The 17559-nt window shown below is 43.7% G+C and overlaps 1 long non-coding RNA gene and 1 pseudogene across 1 annotated transcript; one reads left to right on the plus strand and one right to left on the minus strand.

Moving 5' to 3' along the window:
• Positions 1 to 1906: 1906 nt before the first annotated feature.
• Positions 1907 to 4907, minus strand: LOC120233153. The gene is made up of 4 exons (XR_005528731.1): positions 4784 to 4907; positions 3879 to 3959; positions 3053 to 3153; positions 1907 to 1939 (listed from the first exon to the last, which is right to left on the minus strand). It is a non-coding gene; the product is annotated as an uncharacterized LOC120233153 (long non-coding RNA).
• Positions 4908 to 8496: 3589 nt separating this feature from the next.
• Positions 8497 to 16466, plus strand: LOC120233186 (annotated as a pseudogene).
• Positions 16467 to 17559: the final 1093 nt, after the last annotated feature.

Below are 17559 nucleotides of genomic sequence, written 5' to 3' on the forward strand. Positions count from 1 at the left end.
ACTGAGCCAGCGGGCGCTTCCTCAAAGTATGACGCTAATAAATACATCAACGAGGAGAAGGTGACTGAAATGAACTGGTAAGTCTCCTTCATATTATGTGGAATCTGAAAAAATCGAACTCAGAGTGACTAGAATGGTGGTTGCTGGGGAGTGGGGGAAGTGGGGAGATGTGGTCAAAGGGTATAAATTTTTCAGTTGTAAGATGAGCAAGTTGTGGACACCTAACGTATAGAATGATGACGAGAGTCACTAATAATGGACGACATACTTGAAATTTGCTGAGAGTGGATCTTAAGTGTTCCACCACACACATATGGAAAATAACTATGTGAGCTGATGAATGTGTTAATTAGCTTGATGGTGGCAACCCTTTCACAGTGGTTATCCATAATGAATCATTACACCGTACACCTAATTTTTATGTCAATTATACCTCAGCGAGGCTAGGAAAAAAATATCCTTTACCATTTAAAGTCCGTTATATTTATTTGACTTTGTACCATTTCATACCAGATTAACTTTTGAGGAATTCAGTGGAGTTTGGCAGAAACACTTTTGGAGTGGTAAAAAGAAAGCTAGCCTCTGCAATGTCATTCTTTAACATAAGCCATCGAAGACCAGGGGTGGGGGTGGTAAGGGTGTATTCTCATCACAGACTTGAAATAAACTTAAGCCATGTGATCTAAGAATAAGAAACGATAATATAAATCCTAAAAGGTATGCGCAGAGTTTGATAATGTACCCCCTTAGAAAGTAGTGTGCAATATGGTCCAGTTTTAAGGGGAGAAGGAAAGACAGAGCTTAATGAATCCACCTCCTCTAAAGAAATCGGTCCCCCAAGTTTCCATTTCATCGCCATGACAACTAGTACTCCATCATTGCCATGGTAACCAGTTGAATAGCATTAGTCTAAAGACAAGCCCTCTGATTGGGCGACCAACGGAAGCCGTGAGGAGCCACACAGCACTGCTGAAAAGGCTGTTCTGCAATCGCATTGACCTATTTCTAGCCTTCCAGCGTGTTTCAGCTCTCTTCTGCGTCTCCTCAAACCAAATATTGGTTTTGGAATGAGATGATTTCAAGAAGTGTATACTAATCATCCTCCCACATGTCAGTGATAAATTTGAGACCATTTGGTTTCTAATTTTCCAGAAGTGTGGCAATAGCTGACGGCCACACCCTCCTCCATGCCTTGCAGTTTAATTGTGACAATCCCTCTGTTACAGTCACAAGGCACGCTGACGACAGCCTGCCTTCCCTAATGAGGCCACTGAGAAGCTGACCTGGGAGGAAACTTTGAGGGCGAGGAGTGGCCCTCCTGGAAAATAACAGAGGGAGAAAAAGACCCGTGCGTGTGGCGGCGCTCGGATTTATCGGTGCACACAAACTAGGACTTTCGGTGCAGAAATGGTTTCGAAGAAGTACTGTCCTTTCGAAATGCGGTGGAGCTTTTGAAAGAGAAACATTTTCCAGCTGATATTCTTGCTTGGTTGCTCGCTCAAAGCAAACTGCTTATGTATTCCTAAAGCATTCCTGGCATGCCCTTAGAAGCAAAGTTACCTTGGGAAATCCACCCCAGTCCCGGCCTCATCCCTCTCTGTAGCTGGACCACGTCGTGACCACGTGTGTGCTGTCAGGAAACTTCCTTGATATTTTCATGCTCTGGGCGTTCATAAAATATCCCATGGGCAACACCAGAGTACCTTTAGAGGTGCTTGAAAGTGCAGTGTAGTTAGAAGGTGAGGCGTCCGGGGGCGCCTGGGTGGCTTAGTCGGTTGAGCGTCCGACTTTCGCTTAGGTCATGATCTCGCGGTTCGTGGGTTCGAGCCCCGCGTCGGGCTCTGTGCTGACTGCCAGCTCGGAGCCTGGAGCCTATTTCACAGTCTGTGTCTCCCTCTCTCTCTGACCCTCCCCTGCTCACGCTGTCTCTCTGTCTCTCCTAGAAATAAATAAAATAAAATAAAAAACATTAAAAAAACAAAACAGAAGGTGAGGCGTCGGGAAGGAAGGGAAGGGACCTGCCTCCATGGTGCACACAACTGAATATCACAGAGCAATGAAAATATAGTTTTCTTAAGATGCCTGTCTTAATTCAGCGCCCCTGCCACCTGGTAGACATTCTTCCAGATGCTCGAGGTGCATACGTGAAGAGACAACAAGCCCTGCCTTCGCGGAGCTTACGTTCAGTTTTGCCTCAGGTTGAGAAATGGCGAGCATTTCTACCCCGAGGTAGAATTCTCTTGTGTGGGGTGATGGAAATGATAGTGGTGGGGGTGGGCAACCTGCAGCTTTCTCAGACACTGCCAGGGTGCGTGATATATCCCAGCCACTGTGCTGGAAAGACGGAGGTTAGGGAAACCAGGCCTGGCGCCTGGCCTCAGGAAGTTGAAAGAACAGAGAAGGGCAGAGTCACTTGGAAATGGATAGCCACCCATTTATAAGAGAGATCAGGGCACCTGAGGAAAGGAACCGAAGAGCCCGTAGCCAAAGGAAACTGAGCAAGACTGGGCATGAGAGGCGCTGGGGCTGCCAGAGGACGTGCTGAGGGGAATGAGGGTGAGGGTGAAGGCCTGTGGGGGGAGGGGGTGACAGAGGGTGCAGGGTAAGGAAGGCCATTCAGGATGCTGGAAGTACGGGCTGTCCCAGGGAAGGGTGCCTGAGGTGCGGCTGGGGAGGGGGCGGGGCTGCGCACCCCTGACAAGACTCGGCCTGCAGCTGTTACTAAAACCTAAATCCTCCGGTCATTAAGCCATGTAGTAAGTCAGACAGTGCTCCCTAATAAATGTCATAGAGCTTTCCTTTACTCTGTACATGGAAAACAAGTCTTTTGGTTTGGGTCAGGGATTGTGATAAAGGGAATCTGGTTTGGTTAGAGATTAGAAAAAAGAGGATTTGAGCTCAACAAACAGTTCTGGAGCCCCATCTCTCTGCCTGGCATTGGGAAAAGAGCTACCAGACCCAGTCACACGATCCTTACAGTCTACTCATACACGTGGAATGCTACAGATCCATCTAGAATATTCAGAATGTGACCAGAGAGAGAGGTACATACATGGGGCAACCTTCATCTGAACACTGGTAGCTCGCTGACGTGAGGACTTCAGTGGTCAACCTCTCCAAGTCCAGACCACGTACCTTACTCCTCCCTGTAAGCTAGATCAACAGTAGAAAGGGGGGGTAAGAATTCAGGTCCTTACAGGCACCTGGCTGGCTCGGTCAGGAAAGCATACAATGCTTTTTTTTGTTTTGTTTTTTGTTTTTTGTTTGTTTTTTTGAGCATGCAACTCTTGATGTCGAGGTTGTGAATTCAAGCGTCACGTTGGATGTAGAGCTTACTTAAAGTGAAATAAAATAAAATGAAAAGGAATTCAGGTTCTAGAGTCAGATTAAGGCAGATTCCAGCCCCTGCTGTGTCTCCTTAATAGCCATAAAATTTGGGCAAGCTACTTAACTACACCATGCCTCAGTTTCCTCACCTGAAAAGTGGGATTTTGGGGTGCCTGGGTGGCTCAGTCGGTTCAGCATCCGATTTTGGCTCAGGTCATGATCTCACAGTTCATGGGTTTGAGCCCCGTGTCGGGCTCTGTGCTGACAACTAGTTCAGAGCCTGGAAGCCTGCTTCAGATTCTGTATCTCCCTCTCTCTCTGACCCTCCCTTGCTCACGCTCTCTCTCTCTCTCTCTCTTTTCTCTCAGAAATAAATAAAACATTTTTTAAAGTGGGATTTATTCTTTACCTATCACATATAATAGTTGGCAGATTAAGATAGATCCTATGAAGTGCTTTGCCTAATACATACCAAACACTCAGTAAACATAACTACCTTTGTTGGTGCTCCTTCCCAGGAGAGTAGGGATTCAGAGTAGCTGCTGAATTACCTGGCAGGAGGCCACTGTGAAGATCAGGGATTTACTCTCAGATCTGTTTTATGCCCTTCAGGAAATTTCCGTTTCTCCCTCCTAGGAAAGAATTCAGAAATAGTAGTTTCCTGTGTGGCCACAATGAGAGGATAATTCATCTTAAATGCATACATGAGAATAGATACTGATGTAGAGCTAGCACCGAGAGAGCATATGTAACCCACAAAGGATGAGTAAAATGTTTAGACTAGACCTCGCAGGGGAAAAAAATTCAATAACTACTAAAACGAGCCCTTCCACACAGCAAGAACAGAGTTTACTGTCCAAGGGAAACCCTCGGACCCAAAATAAGGAATAATACAGGCAAAATGACTAAAATTAACAGGCTGCATTCAGTCGTCTCAAAGCCGTTTAGGACTAAAAAGCACTACCTGTAAATCTTTATCAGATTGCTGTTAATAAGTGCTATCTTTCCTTCATATTCATGACTTGAATGTGACAGAGTAAGCATTCATAATTCACACAAACATAGCAAGATAGACACAGAAAACCTGAGCTGAATTCTCAGAACACGATTCTGCTTCACAAAGGCATAGTCTGTGCCAAATAAATGAGATTTGAAGCATAGGAACCATTAACACCACAAACACAATTTCTTCCTTGCAAGGGAGAATGTCTCTTGTGGATCTGTCTTACAGAGTCTCGGGCTTTTCCATTTGGAAGGAACCTTACAGGCCCCTGTAGATCAAACTCCAACCTACACGATCACTGTCCTAGTCACTGGTTTAAAAAGTGGGAAAGGGAGGAAAGAGAGACAGGGGAAGGAAGAGGAAGAGAGGGAGGAAAAGGAGGAGAAAGGAGAGAGAGAATGAAAACTTAAACAGTACAGGGATGAAGTCAAAACCCTGTAACTCAACACTTACCCAAACAACTCTGAGCCTCCTCCTAGGCTGATTTTAAACTATTGACACTCATTGGATAGGAGGTTTGATCGGGAATAGAGAACTGTAGTAAAGACCCCAATAGGTTCACCCTGTCTTCAATAATAACTCCGGAACACTACGCTGAAGCCTTTGTTAGAAAAGTCAGACCCACACCCACAGATCTGACTTAGATAACATTCTGATTCTTACCAGTGACCTAGATGAGGCCTTCTACTCTGTGATTACCATGGGCTGATGGATATCTCTCTGAAATTTTGCCAGAGGGCCCCGGAAGAAACTTACTTTGTCATAACTTTTAAAGTCAGGATAAAGGATATTTCAACATAGGGCACCCAGAAAGGATATCAGGTGAGTAAATTAGGTGTTTTCTTCGATTAGTAACTTCTACGCTGCTAGATAGATTTCCCCAGTAAAGAGTTCTCCATGAGATTTCCCTCCTTTCCTCCCTTCCACAAATTATAGGACATATGTTGTACCCTAGAAGCGCTCACCGTCTAAGGGGTGAAAGAAGGAATCTCCATGGTGGTTTGAAATACAGCATTTCCAGTAGCACAGATAGTTCAGGAAACTGGAGTTGTAGGTGGGGCCCAGCCACACTGCACCACAGTGACCATAAAGCAGAGCCGAAAGCTAAATGCCATGAGTGTGGTATGAATGAACTGGGCAAGAGTCCTTGAAGGGGAAGAGATCTCTTCTGATACGGGTGACAAGGGGAACCTAATACAGCAGGTGGACATCCCCTGGGTTCAGGGAGGCATGGGATTTGGGTAGATAAAGAGGGCAGGAAGTAATAATCTAGTCTAGAGGAAAGGTTTCAAATGTAGAACCTGGGCCTGCAACACCAGCAACAGCTGAGAACGTGTTAGAAGCGCACATTCTAGGGTCTACCCTTGACCTAGTGAATCGGAAATAAGTTCAAGCAGTTGGAGTCTAGGATCCAGGCAATTCTGATGAGTACTGTAGTTTGAGATCCAGTTCTCTTAAGTTTGAGATGTTCAGGCCGGAGTCTAAGAAATTGGGTGGGGAAAGAAACACATCTTTATTTTTACTAATCTCTAACTGAAATTTAGCATCTTCTTCCATTGCAGGTGTGAGCAATGAACTACTATGGTAATTATTAAGACCAATGCTAGATGCTGTTACAGCTGATTCTTTATATATATATGTATATATATATATATATATATAAAGTTTTTTAATGTTTATTTATTTCTGAGAGACAGAGAATGAGCAATAGAGGGGCAGAGAGAGAGGGAGACACAGAATCCAAAGCAGGCTCCAGGCTCTGAGCTGTCAGCACAGAGCCAGATGCGGGGCTCAAACTCAGGGACAGCAAGATCATGACCTGAGCCAAAGTCAGACGCTTAACCAACTGAGCCACTCAGGCACCGCAGTTACAGCTGACTCTTGAACCACACAGGCTTGTGCTTTTTACAGGAGAGTCGTATAAATGTATTCTCTCTTCCTTATGATTTTCTTAATAACATTTTTTTTCTTCTAGCTTACTTTGCTGTAAAGATTCAGTATATAGTATATATATCTTATACAAAATATGTGTTGATTGACTGTTGCTAAGGTTTCTGGTTAACAGTAAGCTATAGCAATTAAGATTTGGGGAATCAAAAGTCATATGTGGATTTTTGACTGTGCAGGGGGGTTGGGGTCCCTAACCTCCACATTGTTCAAGGGTCAGCTGTATTTATAAATGCCTTAATAAACAAGAATACAGGGGCGCCTGGGTGGCTCAGTTGGTTAAGCGTCCGACTTCAGCTCAGGTCGTGATCTCACAGTTTGTGGGTTCGAGACCCGCATCGGGCTCTGTGCTGACAGCTCAGATCCTGGAGCCTGTCTTCCGATTCTGTGTCTCCCTCTCTCTCTGACCCTCCCCTGCTCATGCTGTCTCTATCTCTCCTTCAAATAAATAAATAAATAAAATTTAAAAAAAAGAATACATATAATATTGCAGATTATACAGTATTTTATAACTGTATTTCAGTATAATTGGTTTCCTTTGTAACTCTGAATATATAATTTTATGCACTGAAAACATTCTGAGGAAGTGCCCATTAGTTTCACAGACTGCCAAAGAGAACCCATTGCACGCAATTGTTAAGAACCCCTAAACTAGAGGGGCACCTGGGTGGCTCAGTTAAGCGTCTGATTTCGGCTCAGGTCATGATCTCATGGTTCGAGAGTTTGAGCCCCATGTCAGGCTCTGTGCTGACAGGTAGCTCAGAGCCTGGAGCCTGCTTCGGATTCTGTGTCTCCCTCTCTCTCTGACCCTCCTCTGCTCATGCTGCCTCTCTCTCTCTCTCTCTCTCTCAAAAATAAATAAAACATTTAAAAAAATGAACCCCTAAACTAGAAAGATTCTAGACAAAGAGAACTCCGAACAAAGGCTAAAGGGTGAGAAAATACAGGACAACACAAGTATTTCATTTTGACTTCAACTTGAGGAAACAATGGAAGAGAAAAAAGAAAGGCTGAACTTGATTATCAGAACTTAAATTTTTTTCAGCAGATTCTGGGAAGCTATTTAGGATTTTTTAAAAGGGGAGGGAGCAAGAATCAGAGCAAGAGAAACCCAATCAAACTAGTATTTTAAAATAATAGCCTAGGAGTGCCTGGATGGCTCAGTTGGTTGAGCATCAGACTTCAGCTCAGGTCATGATCTCACAGTTTGTGAGTTCGAACCCTGCATTGGGTTCTGTGCTTACAGCTCAGAGCCTGGAGCCTGCTTCTGATTCTGTGTCTCCCTTGCTCTCTGCCCCTCCCCCACTCACACTCTGTCTCTGTCTGTCTCTCTCTCAAAACTGAATAAAATAAAATAATAGCCTAGTGAAACTAAGGATAGACTGGAATACAAAGACACAGGAGGTGAGAGATGAAATTTCTAATCCAGGCTTGACAATAGAAGCCCAAAGTGAAGAGGGTGAAAATGAAAGCATAAAGAAGTTGAGTAAGACTGACACTGAGTATGGCAGAGTGAGGAATCAAAGGTGATTCTGAAGTTTTACCTGAGGGTCACCGGAACAGGAATCATTCCAAGAAGAAATCAAGGGGTGCCAAGTAGAGCGAGTTTGGGCAAGGAATGTGCTGAGTTGCCTATAGGATGTCTAGGTGAAGACATTCAGTAATTATTTAGGGCATGGTCCTAACCTTCAAGACTTAGTGCAGCTCGTTTGGATATCAGCAAGAGCTTTTCCCCAACAGAGATTTTTATCCTGGGGCACGTGGACACACAGGGGTTTCCACGAACCCTTGATGGTATGGAAGCGAATTTTGTCTGTGGTCACCGGCATTTTTGTGGGAGGAAATAAGCACTGTCCACACAAACTTAAAGGGTGTGTGACCCTCTTTCCTACTCAAAAATGTTACGAAGCGTTCCCTATTCATCCTTCTAAACACTGCAAGCAAGGTAAACACTCTTGTCTGACAATTTGGGGAAGAGCATGAGTCTCGGAACAAACAGACGTCTCAGCAGTGAAGCGGCAGCAGGATCACAGTCATCTGTGAACGATTCTGAGTCAGGAGAAGCTCATCGCACAGTCACCGGATGAGGAGAGAGTTTGGAATTTCTTGGTCAAAATTCAATGGAAATGACAGTAGAGACTCATCTCTTGAACCAAATCTTTCCTGCATACCTGTCTCTACAAGAGCAGTCACTGAGAGCTCAACTTTTAAAGCTAAAAATGGTCATTTGTACAACTCTCGCGCTGCTCAGCCTTCCACTGTCCAAAGAAGCAAACTGCACTGACTGCAGGACGGGAAGGGAGCCACAGCTCCGGAGCCAGGCCTTGCTTCGGTACTGCCCTCTACTGGCCAGTTCCCGTTACTCTCCCTCCGGATCTTCGGTCCGCCAGATGGAAGATTCAGCAATTCCGCTGCTTCTAATGGAGCCTCTCTAGAGAGTTCAGACCCCAGAGAGGACCAAAAACTTTTAACACAAAGCTGCCAGCTGCGAAACCAAAATAAAACAAAATCGAAATGTCAATAACGTTGTTAGGAGATGACAGCATTTTCTAATCTTTTTTATTTTATTTTATTTTTTTTAAATTTTTTAAATGTTTTATTTATTTCTAGGAGAGAGAGAGAGAGAGACAGCGTGAGCAGGGGAGGGTCAGAGAGAGAGGGAGACACAGAATCTGAAACAGGCTCCAGGCTCAGAGCTGGCAGTCAGCACAGAGCCCGACGCGGGGCTCGAACCCACGAACCGCGAGATCATGACCTAAGCGAAAGTCGGACGCTTAACCGACTAAGCCACCCAGGCGCCCCTCTAATCTTTTTTAATAGTTTATTTATTTTTGAGACAGAGAGACAGAGCATGAGTAGGCGAAGGGCAGAGAGAGAGGGAGACACAGAATCTGACACAGGCTCCAGGCTCTGAGCTGTCAGCACAGAGCCTGATGCGGGGCTCGAACCCACGAACTGTGAGATCTGACCAGAGCCGAAGTCGGATGCTTAACTGACTGAGCCACCCAGGGAACCCCAATGACAGCATTTTCTAATAGAGTACATTTTTTTTAAAGGAGGATTGTTTTTTATTTGTTTATTTGTTTTGTTTAGTTTCAGTAGAATTTAGTGATTCATCACTTACCTAGAACGCCCTGTGTTCATCACAACAGGTGCCTCCTTAATATCCATCACTCATTTAATCTACCTCCTGCCCACCTCCCCTCCATCAACCCTCAGTTTGTTCTCTATAGTTAAGAGTCTGTTTTATGGTTTGCCTCCCTCTCCCCCACCACCTTCATCTGTTTCTCCTCCTCCTCCTCCTCCCCTTCTTCTTCTTCTTCTTCTTCTTCTTCTTCTTCTTCTTCTTCTCTTCTCCTCCTCCTCCTCCTCTCCCTCCTCCTCCTCTTCCTCCTTCTTCTCCTTCTCCTTTGAGAGAGAATGAGAAAGCGAGAAAGAGAATCCCAAGCAGGCTCCATACTGTCAGCACAGAGCCTGACAAGGGGCTTGAACTCACAAACCATGAGATCATGACCTGAGCTGAAATCAAGAGTCGGAGCTTAACTGACTGAGTGACCCAGGCACCCCCATCTGTTTCATATCTTAAATTCCACATATGAGTGAAATCACATGGTATTTGTCTCTGACTAACTTATTTCACTTAGCATAATAATCCTAGTTCCATCCAGGTGATTGCAAATGGCTCCAATAAAATGCATTTTTGACAGTCGCTAAATATTTGTTAACTCCAGATAATTAAGACAAAGAATACTTTCAATGTGATATACGTAAAATGGTAATAAGTCAGCAGAAGAGGCCAAGATGCTAAGAAATTTAAAAATTGTACTTACAGATTGGAATAGGGAAATAAAAGCCTTGAATGTAGCTGGGTTGTTTTTTTTTTCATTAAAATGAATTACCTTTGTTAGTTTGTATGTGGAAAGTGATTTCCAAGTAAGCTAAATTAACATGTTTATTTGTCAAATACACCTCCATAGAGCTGGCAAATAATATAAGACCAAGTACATTTTGCCTTTCTCTCCATTATCACCTTCCAATGTAATTGATATATATGGATGATAAATGTGAGTCACCGTCACCATCTGATGAGTCAGCAAGCCCTGATTAGAAATACAATTTAAGAAATCTTTATTGATAACAAAAGGACATGTCACTGGTGCTTTCTTATTCTACCCTCAGGAACAGAAGATAAAGGAAAGAAAATATTGCCAGTACTAACATGGAACCTAGACATCAACTGGCCTTTTTCTTTCGCTTGAAGCCCTTCCCCTTCCTGACCTCTCAGAAAAACCTGTATAAGGAATTGCTAACAATTTCATAGGGAAGGGAGAGGCTTACCCTGAAGTCTCTCAACCAGCCCCCCTGAAAGACCTCCCCTGAGGCATTTCTGGCCTGCTTTGCAGGGGTGCATCTAAGGGTCTGATTCATTCAGCTGGGCAGGGCACAGCCTCCTGGCTCCTCTCTCGTTCCACCCAGTGAGCCTCTCTCTCCCCTCCCCCACCCACCCCAGTTCTTCCTCCAGGGAAGCAAAAGCAAAACCCTGTAGGTAACCGGACTAATTCTACTCCAAGCACCTTCGCAAAGTAGTCCTACCAAACTTTTAATAACGTCCCCCAAGAAGAATTTTTTCGAAATCTGAGTGGTTGACAATTGTCTGATATTGTTACCATTCTCACTTGTGGGTAGTTGAAGTTTGACAAATGTATACAATTTGTTGAAGCTGGGTATGTCTTTAGCTGCTGCAGGTCCCGTTTCATTGGAGTTCATTCCTGGAGAACACAGACAAGAAACTTCTCCTCTTTTCCTTACTATCATCATCAGAGGCTGGGCTTTGATAAAAAGAAGCAGTATTGCTCCTGGAGATTTGCGCTGGTGTTAAAACTAAAAATAACATGAAAAAATACATAAAGAATAACCTTCTCCAGCTGTGCAAGGACAACTGTACTTGCCAAGCAGAGTGATTGCAGATGTGCGTCTCAGAAAGTGGCCTTGTTGTTGACAGCAGAGTTTTAAAACATATGCAAATAAGTCACTGGGTCTGCATTAATGATTTACTGCGGAATTGTATGATTCCACATCCATCTAGCCATCTACAGTTTGGTTAAAAAGTTTAACTGGCCCGTCCAGGCCTTGTTGATGGGGGCATAAAGTGAAGTCACACGTATTTATTTTCAACTCCTGGGGTGCCTGGGAGGCTCTGTCGGTTAAGCGTCTGACTCTTGATTTTGGCTTAGGACAGGATCTGACGGTTTGTGGTTTCAAGCCCTGCAGTGGGCTCTGTGCTGACGGTGTGGAGCCCTTTAGGAAAGCCTTCTCTTGAGAGTTCGAGAAAATGGAAGGGACATTGTAACACCAGTACGTCAAGCTGTACTGGATATGGCTACCGGCAGCCCAGATACACTTGCAAATCTCCTAGAATCGTGATCTTCGGATGAGGATTCTACTAGCTAGAGTGTAGTAGTGATGATTTCTCAAGATATGCACACAGAAGAATCACTTTTAGGAAATCAATTTTAGGGGGCGCCTGGGTGGCTTAGTCGGTTAAGTGTCTGACTTCAGCTCAGGTCACGATCTCACGGTTCGTGGGTTCGAGCCCTGCGTCAGGCTCTGTGCTGACAGCTCAGAGCCTGGAGCCTGTTTCAGATTCTGTATCTCCCTCTCTCTCTGACCCTCCCCTGCTTACACTGTCTCTCTCTCTCTCTCTCTCTCTCTCAGAAAGAAATAAAACATTAAAAAAATTTTTTTTAAATAAAAAAAGGAAATCAGTTTTAGGTCCTCAACTTCTGTATAAATTCTTTCCCAAAATGAGGCCCTGAAGGAGCTTTTACTAGGTGAAGCTGCTTCTTTCTGCCTTATTTAATAACTGCCATTCTCCCGCATAAAAACAAACTGACTCCTCACCCAGAGGTTTATCTCAGGAGTCAATTTTCCATGTTTTTCATGTTTCTGCAGGTCTTGAGAGTGAGGCACTAACTGCCCTCAGTTCTGGGCTGTCTTTCAGGGAGGTTTGTGTCCCTGTGAGCATCCTTGGACACAGTGTCTCCTTTTACTGAGACCAATGAGCAGACATGTTTACTGTTACTGGCTGAACTCTGTGAACATTCTAATCCCCAATACCTTGGGATGTGACTTTATTTGGAAATACGGTCGTTGCCAATGTAATTAGTTAAGATAAGGTCATCCTGGAGTAGGGTGGGCCCCTAGTCCTATATGACTGATGTCCTTAGAAGAAGACAGCCATGTGAAGACAGAGACAGAGGGAATCGCCATGTGATGACAAAGCAGAGGGGGGAGTTATGCACTTGTAAACCAGGGACACCGACATGGCCAGGAGACCGCTAGGAAAGCAAGGAAAGATTCCTCTGCGGGTTGAAGAATGAAGACAGCCCTACCGACAGCTTGGTTTCACACTTTTAGACTTCAGAACTGAGATATAATACATTTCTGTGGTTTTATGGCACCCAATCAGTGGTACTTTGTGATGGCAACTCTAGAAAACACACTGACTGCCAGAATAATACTGTTTCCCTCGAGCAAATGGAAGGCATGCTTACTGACCATCACATAAGATTTGAGTTTCCTAAGATCAGAATTCTTCTCCTGAAATGCAACCTCTTGCATGAGCAGGTACCCATCTGGGCCCGTTCCCATTGACCCTGAGGGAACTGGGGCTCAGGGAACCAGTGCAAAAATGGTCATATCCTGGCTACTGTTCTGCTGTGAGTGATGGTCTCTTGTCTTCTGCCAGCATCCATGAAACTGTGGCAGGCTAACTTGTAAAATCTCAGACCCTGCACAGTTCTCAACCTGGGGCATTACTGTCGAGTGTAAAAACCTCTGCCCACCAAACAAAGGAACATTAAGACAATCCGTTTCTCTTACCAGGTCCTCACAAACACATATTCGTCTCATGGAAAGAGATAGTTTAAAAGTCCAAATATAGTTTCTAATATATACGTCATTTGGTCATTAAACTCCAAGAGCCCTGTGGTAACAGAAAGAACAGCTGCGATAGTATTTAATAGGGTGACCAATAATACTTTGAAGAAAATAAAATTCATATTAGGATAAAATTCTATGGGAGGAGTAGAATGGAGTTGAAGGAGCAAAAAGAGTGATATAATATTACAAAGCTTGTTAAGATATTTTTAAAAAGGGAAAATGGTAGCTATCAAGTCTCTATTGTAGCAAGATTTCACTGGATACATTTAAAAGAACAGTTAACATTTTCAGGGGCGCCTGGGTGGCTTAGTCGGTTAAGCGTCCGACTTTCGCTTAGGTCATGATCTCGCGGTTTGTGGGTTCGGGCCCCGCGTCGGGCTCTGTGCTGACTGCCAGCTCAGAGCCTGGAGCCTCTTTCAGTCTGTGACTCCCTCTCTCTCTGACCCTCCCCTGCTCACGCTGTCTCTCTCTCTCCTAGAAATAAATAAAAATAAAACATTAAAAAAAAAATAAAAGAACAGTTAACATTTTCATTTTAAATGTCCATAGCTACAATACATAATAAAATGAATCTTTGAGGCTATTTACATGTAATGATGATTTCAGATTTTTAAAAAATTCGTTAAGGTATCATGGTTTTTCAAAATTGATAGAAAAATACACAAGTAAAACAAGTTTGAAGACTAGTCACTGCCTCCCTGCTTAAGCGCTCTCAACTCCTGGCCTGCAGGGGGCGATGTAACCAGCTCACTTCAGCACTAGTACAAGCCAAGCAGGCCCAGTGTGTGTCATGGCTGACTGCTGTATCCCCAGCATTAGCATAGTTGATGTTTAATAGTTGATAAATGAATGAATGTTGAATTCTAGAATGGAGACATTCATGTCCTCTGTCTGCTTCTGCTTTAGGGATTGTTCTGACACTGGCCTAGCCTGGAGTGGCTGAGACCAGGATGGCTCTGGGGTCACGGGGTGTCCCGCATTGCCACATCCTGTCACACCAAAAATGAAAAAAAAAGTGTCAAATAACCTACTAGATACATATGGCACTCCTCGGCTGTAGTTGGCTAAATGTCTTCTGTGCTCATGAAATGACTGGCTTAATCGTGGTCGCCCATTAGGTATCAATACTGAGTATTTCCCCTCTATGTGTTCCTTCCTCACTGCCTGAAAAAGACTAGTTGCAAAAAGCCATCTGGGTGGCTCAGTCGGTTAGGCATCCAACTCGATTTTGGCTGAGGTCATGACTTCATGGTTCGTGAGATTGAGCCCATGTTGGGTTCTGAGCTGACAGTGTGGAAGCTGCTTGGGATTCTCTCTGTCCCTTTCTCTCTGCCCCTCCCCTGCTTGTGCTCTCTCTTTCTCTCTCTCTCAAAATAAATGGATAAACATTAAAAAAAAATTGAGGGATGCCTGTGTGGCTCAGTCATTTGAGCTTCTGACTCTTGGTTTTGGCTCAGGTCATGATCTCATGGTTCGTGGGTTCAAGCCAGCATCGGGTTCTGTATTGTCAGTGTGGAGCCTGCTTGGGATTCTTTCTCTCTCTCTCTCTCTCTCTCTCTCTCTCTGGCCCTCCTCCACTTGTATGCTCTCTATCTCTCAAAATAAATAAACTTTAAAATTGAAAAAAAATAAATTTTTTAAAAACTGAAATTAATACTTTCAAAACCAGATCAGAGACCCCTGGGGTATGTCCTGGCTTCCTGAGGCATGGGAAAAAGTGACCAAGGGGAACTGGTGAGAAAGCTATTAGAAACTAAGGGAGACACTAAGGGAGGAAGGAAAAAAGCAGAGCCAAATCATCATCAGTAATTAAGAGAGAAGAAAATTAACCATGAGGAAGAAATAAAGGAGGATGATAACATTTAGATAAAAGCGTCTTGTGTTAAGGGGGAAAGATCGCTGCCTTGTTTCAAATTTAGGGTTAAACCTAAGAGGCAGAAAGCAGAAATCCTCATAAATTCTTATACATTTCTTTAAAAACTCCCCAGTGTCTATAGAAGATACTAAATAACTCATTATTTTTTTTAACATTTTATTTCTAAGCAATCTCTACACCTAACCTGGGGCCCAAACTCACAGGTGCCCCTAACTCATTATTTGAACAACTGGCAAGAGGGGCACCTGACTGGCTGAGTCGGCAGAGCATGTGACTCTTGATCTCAGGGTTGTGAGTTCAGGCCCACATTGAGTGTAGAGATTACTTAAGAATAAAATCTTGCAGGGGCACCTGGGTGGCTCAGTAGGTTAAGCGTCCGACTTTGGTTCAGGTCATGATCTCATGCTTCGTGAGTTCGAGCCCCGTGTCGGGCTCTGTGTTGACAGCCAGCTCAGACCCTGGAGCCTGTTTCAGATTCTGTGTCTCCCTCTCTCTCTGACCCTCCCCTGCTCACACTGTCTCTCTCTGTCTCTCAGAAATAAATAAAACATTTAAAAAAATTTTTTAAAGAAAGTTACAAATGCATATTTTTTTAAAAAAAGAATAAAATCTTGTCTTCCTTTCAGAGGTGCGCAGCAGCAGGATAGCAGAGCAAACTTCCAAGAAGAGGAAGTCCTTCGCTGATGGCACCTTCAAAGCTGAACTGAACAAGTTCCTTACTCAGGAGCTGGAGAAAAGTGGCTTCTCCAGGGTTGAGATCCAAGTTACACCAACCAGGACAAAAATCAAGATCTTGGCCACCAGGATGCAGAATGTTCTAGGGTGAAAAGGGCTGTCGGATCTGAGAACTGACTGTTGTGGTTCAGGTTTGGTTTCCCTGAGGGCAGTGTAGAGCTTTATACTGAAAAGGTGGCCACCATAGGTCTGTGTGCTACGTCCCAGGCAGAGTCTCTGCATCACAAGCTCCTGGGAGGCCTCACCACTGTGGTGTGCTGCGGTTCATCATGGAGAGGAGGGCCATAGGCTATGACATCATGGTGTCCGGGAAACCCCAAGGACAGAGGGTTAAACCATGAAGTTTGTGGATGGCCTGATGATTCACAATGTGGACCCTGGTAACTGGTACGCGGACGCTGCTGAGTGCCGTGTGCTGCTCAGACAGGGTGTGCTGGGCGTCAAAGGGAAGATCATGCTTCCGTCACACCCAAGAGGTAAGTCTGACCAAGTGGTACGAACCCCCCGGCCAGATCGTGTGAGCATTGTGGAACCGAAATAGGAGATGCTCCCCAGCACCTCCATCTCGGAACAGAAGGGTGGGAAGCTAGAGCTGCCTGCCATGCCCCAGCCAGTACCCATAGCCTAACAGGGTCTCCGTGGAGCTGGATCTGGAGTCTGCATTTTGCTCTGTGAAGACCTTTAATAAAATCTTTGAAAAAGAAAAACCTAATAAAGTAAAATTTTTAAAAATCTTTAAAAATCTTAAAATCTTAAATCTTAAAAAAATTAAGATAAAAACTGGCAAAAGAATCAAGCATTTATCCAACAATTCCTATAGGAACTGTTCTTTAGTATAACTAAATCGATGTAAAGCTTCTCCTCATAGAAGTATTCCATCTAACAAATGAAAAAGGAATGATATAATTAGAGTATCACTGTGTTGTAACCTCTAGTGATATAGCTGATTCAGGTAATGCCAGATATTAGCTCCCTCCAAATGAAATTCACAACAGTCACTACAAAGAAAGAAAGAAAGAAAGAAAGAAAGAAAGAAAGAAAGAAAGAAAGAAAGAAAGGAAGGAAGGAAGGAAGGAAGGAAGGAAAGAAAGAAAGAAAGAAAGAAAAAAAAGAAAAATCTGATCAAACCTCTTGATCTAACTTCCAACATAAAGAAAAAAACCAAAAGAGAGAAAAGAATGGCAGTGATAGTTTAAGGATACCATCAGCAAAGTCCTGACTGTAAAAACTGCATAGGCATGAAATGAACTAAACACTTCAGTCAAGAGTCAGAGGTGGTCAAACTGCCGAGCACACAGTTAGCTATTGCTCTTTTTAATAAGTATTCTCTCTTTCTTACTATAGATACTTTAAAAATAAAGGTACAAATAGTGAGAGGATAGGAAAAGACATACTGTGTGAACAGTCTGCAGAAACAAGCCGGAAGGGTCATAAAAATATCAGGCAAGATGTACTTCAAAGCAAGGAATAGTAATGGAGATAAAGTGGGAAACTTGACAGTGATAAATGGTTGATATGTGAGAAAGGAAAATTATAAATGTATATGGGCCTAATAATAAGGGCTTCAATATACGAAAGGCAAAAAGCTGACAGAAATAAAGGAAGACCTCTACAATCACTGTTAGAGATTTTAACACACCTCTCTTGGTAATTAAAAGAGCAACTAGATCCCCTCCCCCCCCTCAAATATCAGTAAGAATATAGAAATGAATGGTGCTATCAACCAAGC

The sequence above is a fragment of the Hyaena hyaena genome, unplaced genomic scaffold (assembly GCF_003009895.1).
Source record: "Hyaena hyaena isolate Hyena2069 unplaced genomic scaffold, ASM300989v1 scaffold_87, whole genome shotgun sequence".
Taxonomy (NCBI): Eukaryota; Metazoa; Chordata; class Mammalia; order Carnivora; family Hyaenidae; genus Hyaena; species Hyaena hyaena.